A 20,832-nucleotide genomic window follows, 5' to 3' on the forward strand; every position below is an offset into this window, starting at 1 on the left:
TCTAGTTTTCTAAAGGTAAGCATTTAAGATTGCTGGGTACTTTTGCTTGAATGTGTGAGCTTTGTTTCTAACATGAAACTTCTTTACAAAGCCTAATTTCTGTAGTATTACCTTTTTGTTTTTGTTTTTTTCTCCTTAACTGCTTCAGCTTTCTAATGACTTGCCTGCCTTCTCAACATTCTGGGAAATTGGGATTAATTAAGAAGGTGGGCAATTTGGGATTAATTAAAAAGGCATGTCTGTAAAGCAACTGGGATTTGTGTGAGTTTAAAGGTGAAGGCGTGCATATTAAAGCAAAGTATTTATGCAGCTGGTAGATTGGTATATGTATTTGAGTGTATACATCTATTTGCATATCTTTATATGCATATATGAATGTTATTGAAAACAGAATTTTCTGGAGTCTATGTGACAATCCAGTGGCAGTGCTATTGGGATTAATGTGGTCATCTCAGTACAGCTGAGTGGGTGCGGGGAGGAATTGGATAAGTGTTATCTCCTCCATGTGTGCTCATATTTTAAAATACATTTGCTACCACTGCATTTGAGCTGTGCTCCTACATTGTGCATTGACTGATGATCTCAAGAATGTGGCAGGTAGTTGCATTTATTGGGGTTCACCTGACCTCCAACTTCATGAAACCCAGCATATCCAGGTATGAAAGCCATTATAGGGTTGCTGCAGTGTGATGTGTAGAGAGAGAGAGAGGTAGCTGTCCTCAGGGCTGGACAGCAAGACAGAGTTCTGGTTGCCAGTTCCAATTTGAATACTGCTCCTATCTCTTTTCAGGTATGATGTTGCCCCACTACTATGTGGTTTGATTGTCCAATGACCAAAATCTCTGGCCTCTGACACCACTGCAGAGCGTTCCTTCTGTTTTTGTTTCCCCCACCCCTCATGGGATTTGTGCTGTTCCATGCATGCTTTTCTAGAGGCAAAGACACCAACTGTTTGCAGGGTCCTAAAAAGTGTGTAAGAACATTACTAAAGAGTTTGAAATAGTATGTTATTGAAGCCTTTATTTTACTTGGCTACCTATATGTGACAAACACAGATTCCCTGCTCTTAGTTATATCCCCAAACAGCTCACATGGAGAGGCTGTTAGATGTTTATAAACAAACCAAACTGCAGACAAATCCAGTGGCAAGAAATCTGGAATTTGAGCAAATATTTCAAAAAGTGCTGTTATGATTTTTAGGGTATGACTTAAGCAAGATAATCTTTAGTAGACTTTTTCTGTGTGCCGTGTGGTAGAATTTCATAACCAAATATGCCATAAACTTGTTCAAAAGTTCATCCTGAATCTCACTTTTCTGATTTTTTTTCTGAATTAAGAATGTTAATACAAGCTTGTTCATGCTATCAACTTCGTATACCTCATTTTGTGTGCATATAGTGTCTTAGGCAAAAAACTGTTCCCTTTCCATTTGCTTTTCCTACTGTATTCTTTGTATGTACTGAGTATCATATTTTTTCCCTTGGACTTCATTATGCTAGGATAAGCAAGTGTCCTTTTACCAGGCTCTTATTTCTTCAAGTCGTTTAATGGTGTTCTCTGTTCATGTTCCAGTTTAATCTTTCCTATTGTATTTCCTGCTTCCTTTGCTTTGATATTATTACAGCCTCATCTCTTCTGGAAATACCGCATTGTATGATCATTTCATTCTTTTCCTGGCTCTGTAACTAAGTGGCATGTAGTTATTCTACACCTGTTCCAACTGTCTTTCTTCCCAAACAGGCTGGTTGGAGTTATTCCTTTCACTTTTAAGTGTGCGATTTTACAGACTATTTACTAAATCTTGTTCTTCTTTCTGTTAGTTAAGCAGTGATATCACCTAGTTCTTTGCATAGAGCAGGTTTATTTCTAACAGTATGGACAATGTAGTTGATTTATTAAAGTATATGATGCTATTAAATTTATGTTGCATTTTATTCCACTTTCTCCTCACATCTATAGTTTAATCTAGAAATATGAATATTGAATAATGAGAACTAGAGTAATAGCTTCTATTAATTCTGGGCAATTCCTTCCCATTTGGCGTTAAATTTAGGTATGATATTTGCTAGAAGATGACAAATGGTATAATTAAATAAAGTGCCTACTGCTTAACTTGTAAGTTACTGTCTTAGATCTTGTGTTTCCCAATGTTCCAGTGTTAAGATTCTTACATCTGGTAGGGCAATCTCTTATCTGACTTTTGATCCTAGTGATTTGATGTTCTCCAACTCCATGCGCTTAGTTCCTGAGTTGTCTTGCTTTTACACAATGAGCTTTTATTTTGTTTTGCAGTATCTTTGTCTGTGATTATAATCACAGCATCTCAATTTATGATCCAGATGTTGTTTAGACAACTTGCCCTAGTTATGGTGATTGTTACCTTGCTTGGAATTTGGGCAATAATGTAGTCCTGACTTGAATTTCTGCCCCACAAGGCAATTTTCCTGTAAGTTTTAAGGTAAATAGAACAAGATCATTTTCTATTACTTCATAAATTTAATTTAATTAGAATGAAAAATTACTTGTGCTGAATGCTACTAAATTATGCACTTTCATGGTGCTCTCCTATTTGTTTTCAGTCAGTTCTCTTAATAATTGAGTAAATGAAATGATGAAATACTTCATAGCATATTATGAAGTGAACAAATACTAGCTGTCGCTAGGACAGCAAGTTCCAGCTGTCTCTGATAAAGATATACTATCTATTTATTACAGGTTTATGATCCCATGAATTGTGTTTTGCAAAGTAGTTTGAGAAGGTGAATTACTCCTGTGTTTGTCTGGTTATTAAAAGTAATGACTTAATCAGTGTGTTTGACTAATCAGCTGGAGTGCTGTGGAGAGCATGTACAACTCTTCTGGTTGTTTTTGATGTCCATATGGATACTCAAATTGTTACTGGTACATCATGTTGATGTATAACATCCTTCCATCTTCTCCATTCTTTTTCTCTACGTTTGAGAATTGGTTGTCCAGGGAAAATTTAAATGGGGAAATCTAAGAATTAAGGACAATGCATGCTGGCTGAAAAACTGCTAATTAGCTACACTTGATATTTACCAAGTAATTATGTAATTTGCTCAAAATGAAAAGCTTTGGTACCATTATATCCTCTAGTAATGGCCCTATTGTTAAGTACTTACACTAAATCAGAGGTTATAGGTGCATATCTGGCTGATGGATTGCTAAAATAAGCATTTAGTGTAGTTGCGCTGTGGGAGAGATCTATAGTGAATAATATATATATATTTATTTTAATCCTTTTGAGTAACAATAATGTTCAGACAGACTAATATATTGAAGTGAGTTTGGCTGTACTGTTTACAAATACCTGATTTTTTTTCATAAACATTGCTCTCCATGATCTATGGTAAAAATAATTGCATAAACACTCTCAAGTAGTAAACTATGGTTTTTCAAGACAAATACTTCTGTAATTACTGACAAATCACTTAAAGTAATCTTTAAAAGCCAGTTCACTCTAAAATCCAATGATAATGGGAGATCCTGTCAGTATACATCTGAAACATGAAATAACTACTGTGCATTTGTGTTGGCTTGTATTTTGATCTTTATTTCTTATCAAAAGTGAAGTGATACAGTTGGTTGCTACAGAGAAAATCTCTACGCAGACTTTTAAGGAGAAAATAAATCAGCTTTGGAGGGTTCTTAAAATTTGCTGCTGATGAGTTTTACATGCTCATTAACTGTGACACTAAGATCAGCAGCTTAAAGGAATTTTAAAGGGAATGGAAACATCTAATAGGAAAAAGTTGGCAGAAATAGTAGTTAAGCCCACTGTAAAGAATGCAAATATGTGGTGTCTTTTAAACTCATTTCTGAGATTGGACACGTGAGGCAGTGAAAGCAGCATGTAGCTGGCAGCTTTCTAGATAATAACTATTGTGGGTTTGGCTTACTAGCAGTGTCATGACTAGTCCTAAGATGCCTCTCAGTCTCTTTTTTTTTTTTTTTTACCTTGAATTTTAAAGAGGAAAAAAGCCTAAGTAATACAGACCTGTGGAGCTGCAATAGCTGAGCATCCACTAGGAACTAAAAATTGAGCCTTGACATTTCTTTCTGAATAGAGGGCTATTTGCAAATGCATAGTTTTACTCTCGTAGCATCTCTGATTTGATAATAAGCTATTATCATCACTTTTTCTGAAGTATTAGCTGGAATATCTGTTCTGAGATGAGATAAGCAAACTGACTTTCTTTTCTGTATTGTTGGGATGGGGGAGTTGAGGGCTATTTTTCCCTGATTGCATTCCTGTAGAAAGCTTTCACAAACTTTGCTAGCCAACATCAGTGGTATTTTTTCCCCACAGGAATTGTAAACCATGTAATCAAAATTATTCTGAGCAATTTTTGTTAATGTTACTATTGAAATTAAAAGCGTACATGGCAAATGCATTATGCGTTTTTGTCTGCCAAGAATGAATGTGCTGATACAGTGTTGCAGTGCAAGCTAGCTGTTACTGTGTTCTGTAATTTGGGTTTCAGTGAATTTCTAGAAGTCCAAATGCTGGGCATTTCTATTGATCAATAAGCTTGTTCCTAAAAGCACATCTACTGAGGAGTGTTACCCAACAGGTTGTATTGAGTACATACCATTGCAGCACAGTGTGTTTTTGGTGGAACATAATGCTTTAACATCTGGTATACGTTAGTATGTTTCCCGTTTATGTAACTGATTCTAAAATAACTTCTATGTTTTTTTTTCGTAGCTCAAGTTTCATATCACAGCTGGAATCGTGCTCTGTATTTAACACAGCTATTGGAAAAGTGTTCTCAAAACATGTTGTGGCATTCAGTATTATTTGAACTTTGTTTGAACAAAGCATGGGCTCTACTTTGTAGCTTACAGACAAATCCTCCATACGCTCACAGTCCTGGAAAGAGATGTAACAGTCAACAATTCTTACTACAGTTGTTCTCTCTCCTTTTTTTTTTTTTTCCTTCTGCTTCTGGGTTATCTCTAAATATTTCTCTGAATTTGCCTTTGTGATTGGTTTTCTTTTCCCCTCCATTGGATCGTGTTTGACAGCTGAGTTGTTGCAATGTTTAAGAATGTTCATATCAGTGCTGAGTGCTTAAAATCTTTCCAGAACTCTGATACAAATGCAACAAAGTTGGAATTCGCGTTTAACTTCTATTTTAAGATCATTGTATGGAAAAGGACCTTATGCAAGCCTATTTGTAAGAGACCTGATTCTGTAGTGTGCTTAGATCCATCACCAGAAGCTGTTTAAAACCTCAGCTCTTTTTATACAGGCATTTGTGCAAGGCAACCTGTGACCTAACGTGTAGCCACCCTGTTTTCTAATGGAGTAGCAGGTGGTGACTCAGAGCTTCCTTATGACTTATTCATAAATCCCAATGTTCACTTGTGCCAGCATATTAAATGCATTACCAAAGAGGGCTCTTTCCTATTCTGAAGTGGGCAGATGTTATTGACCTCATTTGCGCTGTTGCCTTATCTAGTGCATACAAGCAAATGCATCTATCTTTTATGCAGGCTAAGCAGCAGTTTGGTGCTGAGAAAATGCAGTCACTTAAAGGTAAATAGTACAGATTTGTATGGCTGTGCATAGTGTACAAAAAAATAAAACTGGATAAATTGAAGAATATGGGTAACTACTAATCTAGACAAACACACAATCTTCACTTTGAGTGTTTAAAATAAACGTTTTTTTTGCCCCTTGATCTATTTTGACTACTTAGTGGCATAAATCTACTTCTGTAGATCAATGCTTTGTGTTAAATACCTTTATTTGCAATTTAACTGTGAGAGGCGAGCTATTGGTCTAATTTTCTTCAGTTTTCTCAATTAGTGTTTAAGCATAAACTATTCCTCTTTTCCCTCTTAGCACATGCATAGTTTCTTCTGCATTTATAGGACTCTCTGTAATGAGAAGAGTGATCGGAACTACATTTTGAAAGTGCTGGGAGCCCTCCAAGGTTTTGAAGCTTGGCTCTGCCCTGCTTGTAAGACCCAGTCCCGTGTGCCTGCAAACCCATGCCAGATGTGATATGCTCAGGGCGTTGCTAGGGATGAAGTGAAGGATGGAAGGCTGTGTATGTACAGGGTGAGCTGGCAGAAGAGCATGTACAGAGATTTTTGGTGTTCTGTAGATAGACTGGACAGAGAAGCTCACTTTAGAATCATAGAAGCACCAAGGTTGGAAAAGACCTAAAGGATCATCCAGTCCAACTGTTCACCTATCACCAGTAGCTCCCACTAAACCATGTCCCTCAACACAACATCCAATCGCTCCTTGAACACCCCTGGGTTGGTGAGTCCACCACCTCCCTGGGCAGACCATTCCAATGCCTGACCACCCTTTCTGAGAAGTAATATTTCCTAATGTTTACGCAAAGGAGCTGTCAAACTTAGAAGGTTGCTCATTTTTACAATCAAAGAATGAGTCTTCTGCAATTGTGAGGAGTGTCTGTTCTCGTGCCCATTGATTCCAGATTGCTTTTTCCTGCCATTTATGTGGCAGTTACTACCAGCTAGTGTCCTAAGCAAGCTTCCTGTGGCTGTGAGGGGAATGAAGGCCAAGTGGCAATGTCTGCATGGAGCAGTGTGGTGCAGCAGGGGCTGCTGAACAGGACACTTGGTGCACAGAACCCTAAATGTTTCCTGAGTGTTTCAGTTTGCAATGGTTCCGGTCTGTTCCAATAGACTGAGAGTCTGTTTTAGTGGCTGAAGTGTGTTCTTTGGTTGAGCTTTGTCCAGAAGGAATGCTGTTTGTTTGCTCTCAGGTTGCTCTGGAGGCCAAGTGTTTGTGGTGAGAGAATGAGAAGAGATTCATTTCAGGAACTTATGAACTAGGAATCACATGAATTCAGCTACTATGCCTGAACTTGGCTAGCAGGTTTCCACTCTTCCTCTGAACAAGCAGGCCTTTTATTTATAGAATGTTGAGGTCTTTATTGATATTTTCCTGTTTTAAAAACTAAATAAGTATGGTGAACTTAACATAATCCCAATTCAGAATTGTATTTAGTAATGTGATGTTGGATACCTGCTGCTAGATGTGAGGTATACAAATGATTAAATATATATATATGTGTATATATGCTTGAAATAAAAATGCAATATTTGCATCTCTTTTGTATTGACAAGTAGGTCTCCCAGACTTAGATGATCACAACTGAGACAGGGACTGGGTCTGTATTTGGAGATAATCAAACTTTTAGGTCTTGTCAAATGTTTATGATAGCATGGAGGGATGTATTGAAATTTGAGAAATACAAGTAAATACTTCCATAAGGCTCATTTTTCAACTGAAGGCTTTTTAAAGCCATCTTGTCAGTTCAAATTGCCTAGAAGTATCATATGTAAAATGATAAGCATGTGCTATATAATCCTATCCTTAGTAAATGGATTTGCAGTTTAAGAATTTGTATGAATTGGAACACTTGGATCCTCAGGCTGATTCAAGAAAAAGCATTTTAGAATGTAAAGAGATTATAAACTGGTATTTCCAGTGACTTTGTAAGCAAAGATTTAACTTATTTTTCCAACTAAATGCAAAAGCTGACATTAGACTGCCAATTCAAAAAATCCTGGCTGAAGAAACGATCTTCATCTTGTATAAAGAGAATTTTAAAACTTGGTGTTTAGAAAGCAACTGTTTTATCAACAGTTAGGGTTAGAAAACTGAAATGAGAGCATCTCCTTTGGTAGCCATGCTGCTCTATGGGGTGCCCACGGGTGGCAGCTGGCTCTGTTCAGCTGTGTCTGTGATATGGGCTGGGCTGGCTTCCTGCCTTGGCAGAGAAATAAGAGAAAAGGGGGTCTGTTCATTTCTGGGTAGATCATGTAGTGAGATGGAGCAAAATACCCATGATGTAAGGTGTACCCATATCGATGACACAGCAAGCCCTCAGGCTCTCTCCAGGCTGATGATAACACTTCAGCTTCTTTGCTGAAAAGCCATGGTAGAATGAGGTTCAGTTTTGCTCTGGCTGTAATATGTTCCAGTTTAATGACCCACTAACAGCACTGTGCGCAGTGCTGTCCTCAGAGAGCTGAGGTCAGGAGTGACTGAAGATCTGATTAATGATTGAAGAGCACCTGCTTGTGACTAATTAGACAAAAAAGGTGCTCTTAGTGACTCAGATGCATGTATAGTAACCTATCCAGAATAAAGATTTGATATAGTTTGTGTAGAACTTTAAACGTTTTTTTAAGCACCAAACTATATGGCCCCCATGCCAAGAGGCAAATAGAAGAATTATTACTTTTTTCTTTTTTTTTTGCTGTGAGGGTTGCTTGTGATCTGCTTTCTAAGCCAGCTTTGAAACTCTGGGTGAATTTCAGTGTCATGTTGGTAACACTGAACCTTCCTTCCAAAGAATATTTGAGTTTTATTCCCTTAAGTAAAATTTTATCGCAGTCTTTATTTCCCTTGGGGTCTAGAGCAATAATTGTTTTTTTTTTAGTTTATAGTATCTTCTTGCTTACTTCTGCGTATAGCTAAACTGTCTGAAAATCAAACTGAGCAGTTAAAACAACATTAAAAACAATTACATCTTCTAAAGAAATAAATAGCTATAATCCAAACATGTACGGTGCCGGGGTGCCTTGGTGTGCCTCATTTGAGAAACAGGATTCTGGGAGTTTCCTGGAAACATCCAGGAGATCAGGTAAGGTCACGTAGGCAGTAAAGTTGATTCTGTTGAAAAAGATTGATTTCAGTTGTCATCCTTACTGCACCGATTATCTTCCTTCAGCTGAATACTTTCTTTCTTGTTGTCTATGTGTTTCTTTCTGAATTTGCAGTATATTGCAGTTTGATTGAAGCCAATCAAATGAAGCAGTTATTACTGTGCTTGATGCATCTTTCAAGAGCCTTTTGGTAGAAATTCCATCAGTGCCAGGAAATTTGCTCAGCATTTCACTGTCAGAAATGCCTTGTTGTGTGAGGTGACCAAGGCAACTCAGATTTGTTTCGATGCAGTGCAAGAAACAGATGAATGACAGCTGAAACAGCTAAATGCTGACAGACTTAGCTGATGGCATGTTTGTAGGTGGATATATTAAATGATGGAAGTGACTCTTTTGAATAATTCTGGTTTTCATTCTGCAGAGTATGCAGCTGCTGAGGGCTAAGGGAGGTGATTTACAGGCTGCTTTTGCTTCTGGTTCTTCTCTGGCATAGGATTCATGAGATGGGAGAAGGGGCAGAGATGACCCATCCCTCTCATTCTCTCAAATGTTCAGCTGCACTGAAGTAATTCTTTGCTCTAGTGCATTCTGCTGCCTAAATCATTGCTTCTCCTTCAAGTGTTGGGGTCACTGCTGCTTTCTGATAGTATTTCATAGTGACTGCTTGTTTTTTGTTCTGTTTCCTCTTCTAGGTTTCAGCAGCCTAATTTACTAGCTTTAGACCTTGGCTTTGCTGATTTCCATTGGTTTTTTTTGGGGGGGGGGGGGGGGGTAAGGGGGGGCGGAGGGGGAGGCACTGTGCTGCATAGCAGAAGTTGCTCTCTGTGGGTAGACATAGTTTCTACTTATTCTGTCTTAATTAAGAGTGGGCATTTGTTTGTAATCTGCTGTGACTTGTTTGAGCTGTTTGAGGGGGGAGGAAAAGCTCAGCAGTAGCTATTGTAGCCAAGTTACATCCTCAGCCTCAGAGAGGGCAGGGGGTGAAGCCCATTATCCTAGGAGTAGTCTAGGAATTGCTGCTGCTGTGAAAGTCTTATGCTTACTACTTCCTCTCTTACTGTGAAGTAAAGACAAGCTGTTTGTGTCCTGGCATCAGGGGACAGCTTTGTGATTCCTTGGTTTCATAAGGACCTGAGGAATCCTGATCCTGTAGAGGTGGGCTCTCTCCTTTTGCACTTCAGGCAGTAACTCCTCCTGCCTGTATCCTGCAGCCCATCTGTTAGGGTATGGCAAGTCTCTTTACGTCCTCTTTTTTTCATTGCTAGCTCCAGGTATGTCTCTTGAGCCATCCTGATTGCAAGATAGGGCACAAGGATTTGGATCTCCCAGAAGGAATTCTTGTGTTTTTCTTCATTGAATTTACTGTTTCCTTTTTAGTTTTGAAGGAACTGATTTTTTTTTTTTGGCTATAGTTTTTCTGCTTAACAGAAGTTCTAAACCACTGCTTTCTGTTTTGCCGATCCCATGGTGAAAAAATCTATAGTATTACACTGACGAACTCAAATAGCATTTCTTATCATTGCACTAATATATTTAAATTCTAACCCTGTATCAATGCTGAATGATATGCAGTTGTCCTATTTTTTTCACTATGACTGCAGGAATGCACATACATCTGCAGGATGAAGCGTGTTTGTATTAGTGCTTTATTTCATGTAGAATTTGACAAAAGTAGATGCTACCTTTTAGAACTCTTCAGTAGTTCTGAGGTGTGTATTAGTAACACTTCAGCTTTTTGCTTCATTGAAGAAAAAGTGAAATAATGCAATTTGTCATCTAAATAGCATGACTAGTTTTTTGTCTCGTTCTTTCATGTTTCTGTACAGTAAAAGTAAAAACAATCTCTTCTCCAAAGATCCCAACATTCATGCTCTGAATATATGCAACACAGACTAAGAGTTTTATTTCAGAAGGTTTTAAGACTTGCATAGTTTAGAAGCAGGCAGGATATTTCGCAACACCAGTTTTGGAGCTCCTTTTAGCCAGACATGTGATAAGAGTGACTATTTTTTGATGGAACTACATCCTAAAGAGGAAGGGGAACTGTCAAGTTAGAATACACGCTTGCAATAAATTCTTTCCTAATGCTTACACTCTTTCTTATGATTAGGACTGTACTGTCTTGAGATGCCCTTGTCACAAAGCCTGCTTGAAGCTCTTAACAATTCAGAATTTGAGTGTCATCTGTACGGGATTTTGGGAACCTATGAGGTAGAATGTGACAAAAAATGCAACAAAAGAGGAATAGGTTTAAAATGGAAGTGTGGTATAGAAGTGTGATAATGCAAAGGTGGGCTGCCCTGTCAGAAATAGAAGGGGTTGTAAAGTATTGAATCATGCTGTTACTCCTTGAAGAAAAAAAAGAAATTGCTATGTTCTATTGCACAGATGTTCTCACAAATCTTCACTGGGCCTTCTGTTTGTGGTTTTGTATAGTGTAATTCTCATGGGGGTGTGAACATTAAATATTCTGTGAGGAAAAGCTTGTATCCTGGCTCCACCATGGACTGTATTGTTTCCATTAGTAACTGTGAATTAAGTAAATGTGATAACTTCAAAATTTTAACTGTTGAAAGTGTGGGTAACCATCTTCAAGAAGCAAAGTATTAGCAGCTCAGGGAGTGGGAGCTGCATGCAGCTTGGTGACAGTTGGCTGTGGAGTTCAGCTCTGCTGATGTTCTGAGTGCTGTCTGCAGTGTCTGGCTTTATCTGACAGCATGGCAAAGGGCTCAGAGATAACAAGCTTCCTGCTTGTGGTTTTAAACTTTATTTCAGTATTTCAGTGCTTTTAGCAGTTCTAAATACAGGACAAATTGCAGGCTCAAAATCATCATCTGTGCCGGTCATGTGCCCTGTCCTTCCCTCTCTCCATAAATAAAACCCAAAACAAATAGATGCACAAAAAAGAGCCCCCCAATCAACAACAACAAACTTCTAACACTGTGAAACAACAGTGTTTTGATTCTGTAAAACTGGTTGCTGAAATAGTTAGGACTAAATATTTTCCCACTCTGGTATTTCTTCTTCCTCTGATGGCACTGCCACACGTTTCACAACTTACTGATGCATTAGAAAGTTGAGCAGAAAGTGAGCACCTGCCACATTGGTGTGTTCTTCTCTATTGCTAAGCAGAACTCTGATGTCCACACGTGAGTGTCTTTCTGCACCCCAGGGACACAATTTCTGTTATCCCAGCTCTTTACCAGGGAGTGCTTTGTATTTAAGGCACGTGAAGTGTCCTGATAATGGCCACAGCTATCAGAAGACAGAAACATGTGATTATCTGTACCATCTAAAACACAGCACTTTGAAGCCCACTGAGAAAGCAGCCATTTCAATTTATTAATTGATTAAGTCTGTAAAAGGAATTATTTCCTTATCTTAACAGCTGTGCTGGCTGAGGTTCTGCTCAAGGCCTGGGAACCTCTTGTGAAGGAGAACTAGGGATGGCAAGAGATGCTTTTTATCTTTTTCCTGTAGATTTTTTATTTTCACCTCTCAGGGAGGAGAAAATCCAAATTTAGTTCTGAAGTGATCCCAAAGGGCTGTGCAGTGAGGTAGGGCTGCCTGGGGGGTGAGCATCTTCCTTCCAGGTGTGCCTCTAACACACCTGCTGGTGGTTGGGCATTAACTGATCCAAGGTGCTGAAAGGTGAGAACAGGTGCTTTCTGCTGAGAGTAGGTGAGTACTAAACCTTAAGAGAAAAGGGAAATTTAGGAGTAGGTGACACTGGATTTAGAGCATTTGGCTGTTACCTCAGGAAGCTTAAGTTAAAACCCTGAACTAGGTCACAAGTGGAAATGAGGTTTATAGTGATGTGCAGTGAAAAACTGGAACAGTGCTTTTCCTTTTTGCCAAGTACATCAGCATGCACTGTCTGTGTTTTGTTTTGAGTGCCAAATTTAGTGTGCTGCTATGAGTTTGAAGATAGAGAAACCTGTGTTTCTTAGGAAACATATAGCTCAGTTTATAAATATATATACCTGTATATATAAAAAAAAAAATAGATATTTGAGTAGGCATTTCTGAACTTTTTGTTTATTTATGTCTCCAGTATATAAAACTCTCAAGTAACTTTATCCTTCACTGATGCTTATGATTAAATCAAAACCTGTGGGCAGCTGAACTTTAATGTAGTCTTCACTAAGGCCTGAAATCTATTTTTGGTACCATGAAGACATTTCACAAAGTAATGCAAGAAAGTTGCAGAATACATCTACTCCTGTCATTTTTAGAAATGGAGGCCTGCTTTGTAGGCAGTAAATCTCAGGGAGATAGCTCTACCAGTTAAAGAAACCTAAATAGTAACATTACTATTTTAAAAACACTAGGGTTGCATCAGATACAGGGTTACATTTGAGCAATCTTTTAGAAAGGCTTGTTTGATGGCTTTTCTGGGGTATAATTTTTCTAAATGAAATAACAGAGGTATCAAAGGTATTGCTGCAGCTGGGGGGAAAAAAAGTAGGCAATGGGGCCTTTTTACTCTGTCAAGGGTTCTTCAGGTAGGTATTTAGATTTGGCCGCAAAAATAACTACAGTCTGAAATGAGCTCTGTGAGATATAGTACTGAGATGTTCCCTCACTTTCTAGCAGATTCCTGTGTAATACTTGCTTAGAATAGGAGCTAACTGTGTGGATGCATGGGAACACTGGGATTGCTGCTAATACTGCGAGTGAGTAGGCAGAGTTTAAAATATTTCAAACTTTTTACTGAGAAAATAGTAAGGGCAAGATACCACAAGTGCCAGGAGTTTGGCAAGTGAATTAGGTAGATTTTCTGCCTCTTAAAGTAGCATTTGATGACCTAATTAAATGAAATACACAGTGATACAGGGAAATAAATATCTTGTTCTTATATCAAATACCAGTTGTTTTTTCTAAGAAATTTTAGTTTTAATCATAGTGGCAAGCCTACTTTTATAGGCAGAGCTTTGGATATTATGTTTGAAGTAGTCATGCCATTTCCAATATGTGTCTCATGACTTTGTACAACCCTGACATTAAAATCATAAGTACAGAATATATGCACTACTCCAGATAGGAGAGATGATTTCCTGAAGTCCTTCCAGGTCAGTGGAAGATACTGTGCTATTTGCAGTAGATTCTAAAAGTCACTGATTTCAGAGTTGAGATGAAGAGGACCACTGCCACCTGGGAAAAATTGGCAAGATTAAAGCTGTTAATTGGTGTAGCACTTCTGTAAAAAGTATGCAGAGTTGAACAGTGAACTGCAGCTTGACTCCATCCCCTTCAATTTCCTAGAAACTTTATATAAATGTATTACATTTAGAACAGTCTGTGTAAAAACTAAATAGTGTTTATTTATTCTATTTTGTTAGCTTCTAAATGATTAAGGGTGCTAAAGTATTTTGTATGTCAACTGTATTTCAGAAACATATTGAACCATATTGTATCTGTGTCATGTCATTAGGCAGTTGTCTGTAGGGATCTCTTTGTTCATCTTTGTGGATGCAGTAGTGGATGCTTGGAAGTCTTGTTGAAATAAGAAAAAAATATTTCTAAAGGATATCTGTGTATTATTTAGAGTAGAAACAGAGGCACAACTGGAGGTACAGGTAGGTAGGAATTTCCTTGAAGGTAACCTAGGCAATTTCTTAAAATGTTGTGTGGAATCTTCTCATAGCAGGATATGAATTTTGCTATTCCAAAAATACGACTAACAATCCACTGAAGGCCAATAATATATTTAATGAGAGATTTTTGAGCTCTGCTCTGTTTTTCCTTAGTGCCTCTCCCTTCAGTCAGCCTCCTAAACTGTTTATCATGCTGGCTGCACTCTGCTACTCTCCCTCATACTATATTAGTGTCTTGGCAGACCAGATTTTGTTAGGCTTTGCTGTCTTTTTCAATTTATCTTTTAGATTTGAGACCTCTCAAAAAATTGCTGCTATTCCTGGTGAGGTTCCATTATTCCAACATCTGGGTTCACGGATGTGGCTATAACAGTAATCAAATGCTTGATATCAGTAGAGAAAATGACATTTTTCTTAGCTTGGATACAAGGCAATCAATGTTTGGATTGTCTTTTTTTGGACAATGTGCCTTATTCTCATGTATTTTGTAGAATGAACATACTTTGAAGACAGACGGCGTTCTGAATTTTTCAAGACCTGTAGTGTGCAACCAAACTTTCAGTATCTTTTGTGTGCTTCAGTTATACGCCAAGCTGTTTCATGGAAATAGTCCAACCACTTGTGCAGTGAGAATCATGTGGTGCCATTTCTTCGCTTCATCTCTTGGCCTCTCTTCATCCAAAACCCTGGAGTTCATTTCATCAAGTAACTTGAAGTAGCACATTTTGACATTTGTTGTTGGAATCTAGCAGGAAAATATCCATGCAGAAAATTAGGAAGCTCTTCCCTTACATGTCAGTTTTTTTTCCCCTCAGACTTAACATTACAACCATGGAGAAGAAAATCCTGCGTGCTTGCTCCTCTGCCTGATTTTTAACTGCCGCAGAACATGGCACCTTGCTTTAATTGGCTGCGAGATGGCAACTTTGTGTGCAGGTGTCACCACGGGCACCTCTTATGTACATGGCTCAGGGTTTTAATGGTTGTTAGCAGTTTTTTCAGTGCTGCATAGTTGCTGTGAATAATAATTCCAAAAACTGGGACTAAGTTGAGTAATAGAAAAATAGCTGATGCAGAAAATACAGGCATTTTAAGAACTTTTATGCTACACATACACAAATGGTATTCCATCTATTCTTCTGGAGCCCATTCACTTTAACTTTTAACTAGCATTTCCCATGACTTATGGCAGTGTGTTGTATGCCCAGATCTTGCAAACTTTCAAATGAATGCTTATATGAGATTTTTCTAAATTTATTTTTTTCCTATTCAGAAAATTATTATGGTTGAAACTTTCCATGGAGCAAGGCTCTGATCATGCAAGCTGCCTTGATCCCATATTATCCTACGGGATCAATGTATGTAGTACATGAAGAAAAAAAAAAGTACTTACTGAATAGGAATCAAATCTCTGTGCTTCAGTAGACATAATGAACCCCCAAGATGTGAGCTTGAGTAATATTGTGGTAATCCTCCTAACAGGGGAGTTAGCAGTCGGAGGGAACTGCAGGTTGCGTACAAGAGTTGCTTCTTTCCCCTCTGAGCGTGTCAGGAGCAAGAGAAATAAAATGTGGACATCTAGGGAAGCTTTCAAACAGTAAGTCAGTAGTAAAATCAGAGTCTGCAGTCTGTTATTGGACTTACTAGAAAGAGATTAGTCAAATAACTGTCAAGAAAAATTTCATTGTGGTTGATCCAACCCTGGGATAGGGAATGTTGAGACAATGTCAGTGCTAGCTTTTGGGTTACAAAGTAAGGAGACAGAAGAAAACCCCCAGGTGGCCTCATGGTATTTCCACAGTAATTTTAATTTACGGCAGAATAAATTTTGAGATTGCATTTAATGTTGCTATATTATTTCATTTTTCCCTCTTGATTTGTCTTCCAAATCTTCACGAGTCTGTGCCCACATCAGCTTATTTCTAGTCCCTTTATAGATTCTGCTGTAATGTCTCTGCTGCACATTGTGATACTCTATTGTAAATGACCTGTCAAGGTCTATCTTGTGTGGATGTTAATGCAGCTGAAGGAAAGGAAGAGATTTATTTATTTTTATAAGTTTCTGCAAGCAAAAGTACATTGCTTGAATAGGATGCCTGGTAAGTTTGTAATTTGAGAGCAATGTCTGCTCTTTATGCAGCAGTCTTTGGTAGTTCTTGGAACCATTACAGAAATGAAATATAGGATAGCAGCCATTTTCAGAAGTGGTAACAGGGAAACAAAACACCTGTTGAAGTCAAACCTTAATGTTTTAGACTAATCAAAGGTGATTTATCACTGCTAATGTTATGTCAAGAAGCTTATTTTCATATACAGAATATTCTGTACCAGGGGAGGCTGTGTTATATTCATTTAAAATCTGAGGTTTTTTTTTTTTGTTGCTTGGTTTTGGGGATGAAATGAAAATATGAATTAAGTTATACATGTAAAAATGTAGAATCAGTGCTTTGTACTCCTGGAAAATAAAAATCTGTCTTGTTGTGGGGCTTTTTCCCCCAAATCTTATGACAAATATTAAAAAAACCAACAAACCTAAAACTTAACAAAAACTCCCCAAACGCTAAAAAGCCCTCATTCCTCATTCTCTGCCTTGGAGAGTGGAGAGAATGCGAATTCAGCTCAGGCTTTACAAAGCCATGTATATATCCCTCATGACATGTCTACTATCTCTCTGTAAAGTAGCTGCCACTTGTGTAAAGGGTGAGAAATGTCCCCTTGTTCTCTTCTATATTTCCTTCTGGTAACATAGTGCAAAACTTTTTACTTCATTAATTCTGTAAAGGTTAGACAGAAGATCCCGAGCTGAAAGTACTGCCCTTGCTTGTATTTATGGGGAATTTGATCTTATAACTTGGAAGCAAATTTATCATTTTTCTTTTATTAAAACCAGTTTTCATAAAAGATGGGGAAAAGACATGGAGCAAGGCTTTCTGGCAATAGATAGAATAGCCCTTGACTGATATTGAGATGAATCCATATGGGAAAATCTGCTCTATATCTTCAGGTTCATCTACGGTAGAAATTGCTGTTAATCCAGTATTTCAGAAAATTAAGAATATAAATGTGCCACCAAGTAATGCAGCAATAAATGAACCTCTCTGTAACTCTTTTTATCTAACAGCGAGTATCGGCAATACTCTTGACTATCCCTTATGTGTTTTACCCTCCTTTGATAAACCTGTGCTATAAGTCAGATTTCTGTCTATCCTCACTTTGGTGAATCTTCACATACCCAGCAACTTGAAATGTGGCATCTTGTGGTGGGGTTGCATTGTCACTAAGCTGAGCTACTGGTGTTCAGCAAGTGGATCTGTGATGTTGCTCTGTTTGACTTTTTATTGCTTTTCTTTGCCTTTTCTTTCTCAGGCACCATTCCTTTGCTGATAGAAAATACCTAATGACTTCTCTGGCTTAAATTGGGGCCTATCTCTAGAAAACTTGAGGGTGTTATTCTTTTGCAATAAGATTACAGGAGATGACATGATTACATTTTTTTCACAGATCTATAAATACTACACTCAGGGCCATTTTAATAACCTACTCTGACATTGCAGACCATAGATTTCATCTCTTTGTTCATCTCATTCCCCTTCATTTTAGTCCAATGATTTCTGGCTGATGTAGAGTATACTTTTCTGTTTCCTTTTCTTGAATGGCATCAATCTAGATTTAAGGTATCTACAGTGGTAAATATTTCCACTGTAAATCCTATTTCAGTTATATTCACTGTTGTGTTCTAACAGCGCTGATTTTCCAGGACAGTATAGATTTCCTTCTGCATTGACCTCACCCTCCGCCTTCTGTCCATGGTGCCCCCCATATTTGTCACAGCTTGTTTCTGGTTAGCTTGGTGAGCATCTGCGTTGTGTCTATGTATGCTGGCCTGCCATTTGACACGGCAACACACAGCATCATCCTGTGCATGATGAACCTTTAGGTTTTCAGTGAGACTATATGAAGTTTTCTGTCTGTCATCTCCTTCTGAAGCTTTCTAAGTGATGAGGAGGGAGTGGGGTGCAGCCTGGAGGCACTGTTCTGGATTTTCCACTTGTGTTGCTCTCCAGGCCCTTACTTCAGTAGTGATCAAGAACCTCTTCCATATAGTGTGAGCATACCTAGCTATGGCCACAGACATCTGACTGTGTGATAGGATGTGTTGCCCTTGATTTAGGAAGAGATTACGTGAAGGTGATAATATGACTTGTCTGCATACTTTTTATAGGATCTGGGACTCGAAAACACTTGGAAAGAGAAATGATACCCAGAAGTTATTGGTATAACTCAGGAAATGTAGAGAGATGGCAAGACAGAAGGGTGCTACTTTATTATAAATGGAAGAGCTCCATTATCTCACTGTTTTCCTCAGCTATTATTACAAAGTAGTGTCATGCTCTTATTTATTCTTTTTACTTTTTTTTTCAGTGCAGTGCAGTAGCTGCTTCAAAGGTTATCTCTGCTCCTCTGAAAAACTATTAATCAGAAATTATCAGTCCAGATGAAAAGGGAAATTGTTTGTGCTTTACCAGTGCCAAAGGGCTGATCTAATAAGAGCAAATTTGTCACCTCTGTACAGCTACCAGGAAGATGATGGTTGTGAATGTGGAAAAATTACTATTTTATACTACTTCAGTGCAGTAAAACAAATGTTCTGCAGCTTGTTGCATAAGGCAGCATAATCTGTATTGAAGCCATATGACAGCTCAAAACCTATTTTGACTGGCACTTCTTGCAGTGCTGCCTCTTTTTCCACAAAAATGCAGGACTTTGAGCTAAAACAAACTCAGGCAAAGCCCTGGATCCTGTAATCCAGTTCTGTTAGGAGCCGAGCACAGATATGGGCTTGATTTCAAAATCACTGATATGTGACTTAGGGACAACCAGGTTATAGGCAGGTGCATTGCTGGTTGTTACCCAAGTTATGCTCCTTGCCTACCAGCACTGCTTTGCTCATCCACTGCCCAACATCTGTAAGCACTTCCTGCTTGCTTGGTGGGAGTGTTGTATAGCAGCATTCTGAGCAGCTCAGGGTGTTGAAATTTACTAGGGCAAGTTTCTTCTATCTGATGACTGAAGTGTATACATATATTTTCCGGTCTTTTAATGTTACTAGTTATTTATTTACTTTTCTTTCTTTTTATTCAGAAACATAAAATACTGTATTGATATTGGTTTTATGCCTTGAAAATATTTAAAGGAGGCTTGCGTGTGGGGAACTGTCCAAACAAAGCTTTTCCCCATTTCATTGACATAGCAGCAGGGGAGAAAAAGATTTTCATTCAAGTCCCTGCCTCTAGAAGAGTGTGGTCCTCAGTGTGCCCAGCCAAGTGGAGCTGGGTGTTCCAAGACAGGAGAAAGACCTCTTTTAAGATCTTAGCTGTCTGAGTCACTGCTATCTTGCAAAGGCTTCTTTCTTGGTGGTGTTTTCTTTCTTTCTTTTTTTTTTTTTTTTTTCCCAATATGCCTGCGAAGGTTTATGATGGGAATTATGGAATCATGGACTTGGAAGGGACCTATAAGGATCATGGAGTCCAACTCCTGGCTCCACCTAAGACCAACCAAAAATCAAAACCTATCTCTGAGAGCACTGTCCAAATGCTTTTTGTTGCCGTGACCACTGCCCTGGGCAGCCTGTTCAGTGCCTGACCACCTCCTGGTGAAGGACTTTTTCTGGTAAAAAGATTGAGATATCATATATAGAGCTCCTTTTCAGCCGGACTTTTGATAAGAAACTTCAGCTGTGCCCTAGCCAGTGCTATCAGCATTGTCTCTGGGAGTCTTAAATCTCTTCATCTTATAAAGAGGGGTTTGTTTTTATTCAGTGTTACTTAATGATTATCCTTCCACACTATGATGGAGTGAATGAGAATTTCTGAGAGTGTATTTGTGTTGTTAGCCATCACTGTAATGTTTGGAAGTGTAGAATGGTCATAGTACAGCCTTATCTATAGGACATAATAGTATATTTAAAAACAAAAAAAGCAGAAAGTGGGGCAAATAGTGAGGTTACCATGTGCCAAAGATACAGCTACTTCAGGAGGCTTTTATGGTAATAGGTGATTTTTTTTTCTGCCACTTTTTCACTATGTATAGATTAATGTGAGGTACGTGAAAGTGTGAGGGCATGGCTCCATGTTCTAACACCACATAGTAATGAGCCTTGAACTTTGTTATCACTGAGAAAGAGTTATAGCAGGGGGTTGTGTTTAAAAATCAGTCTAGTAGTTGTTGAAAGAGCAAATAAAAAGTTAGGATGCGAATAAAGAACAAAGCGGAAATCATTATTTTGCCACTGTACAGATTTATGGCTCCCCTGCATCTTGAATGCAATATGCTGATCTCTGTGCTGATCTTCAGAAAGGTTAGAGGAGAATAGAGAGATTTATTAAAGGAAGGCAGCAGGGATGTTCAAACTTAGTTATCCCATATGAGAAACAGGGAAGGGAATGAAAGCATTTTTCAGGATGGCAGAGAGAAAGGAGAAAGCGCAGTTCCCCATGTTGTGGGTGCAGCAGAGCAGGGCAGCAGGGTGCTATGGTTCTTTGGCTCTCTGAAT

The 20,832-nt window shown here is 38.4% G+C and overlaps 1 protein-coding gene across 9 annotated transcripts in view; it reads left to right on the top strand.

Annotated features, from left to right (window-relative positions):
• The window catches only part of ATRNL1 (attractin like 1), a 402,227-nt gene that overhangs the window by 15,003 nt on the left and 366,392 nt on the right, over window positions 1-20,832 (top strand). The window lies entirely within an intron of this gene.

The sequence above is a fragment of the Coturnix japonica genome, chromosome 8 (assembly GCF_054131305.1).
Source record: "Coturnix japonica strain WE chromosome 8, WE-NBRP24, whole genome shotgun sequence".
Lineage (NCBI taxonomy): Eukaryota > Metazoa > Chordata > Aves > Galliformes > Phasianidae > Coturnix > Coturnix japonica.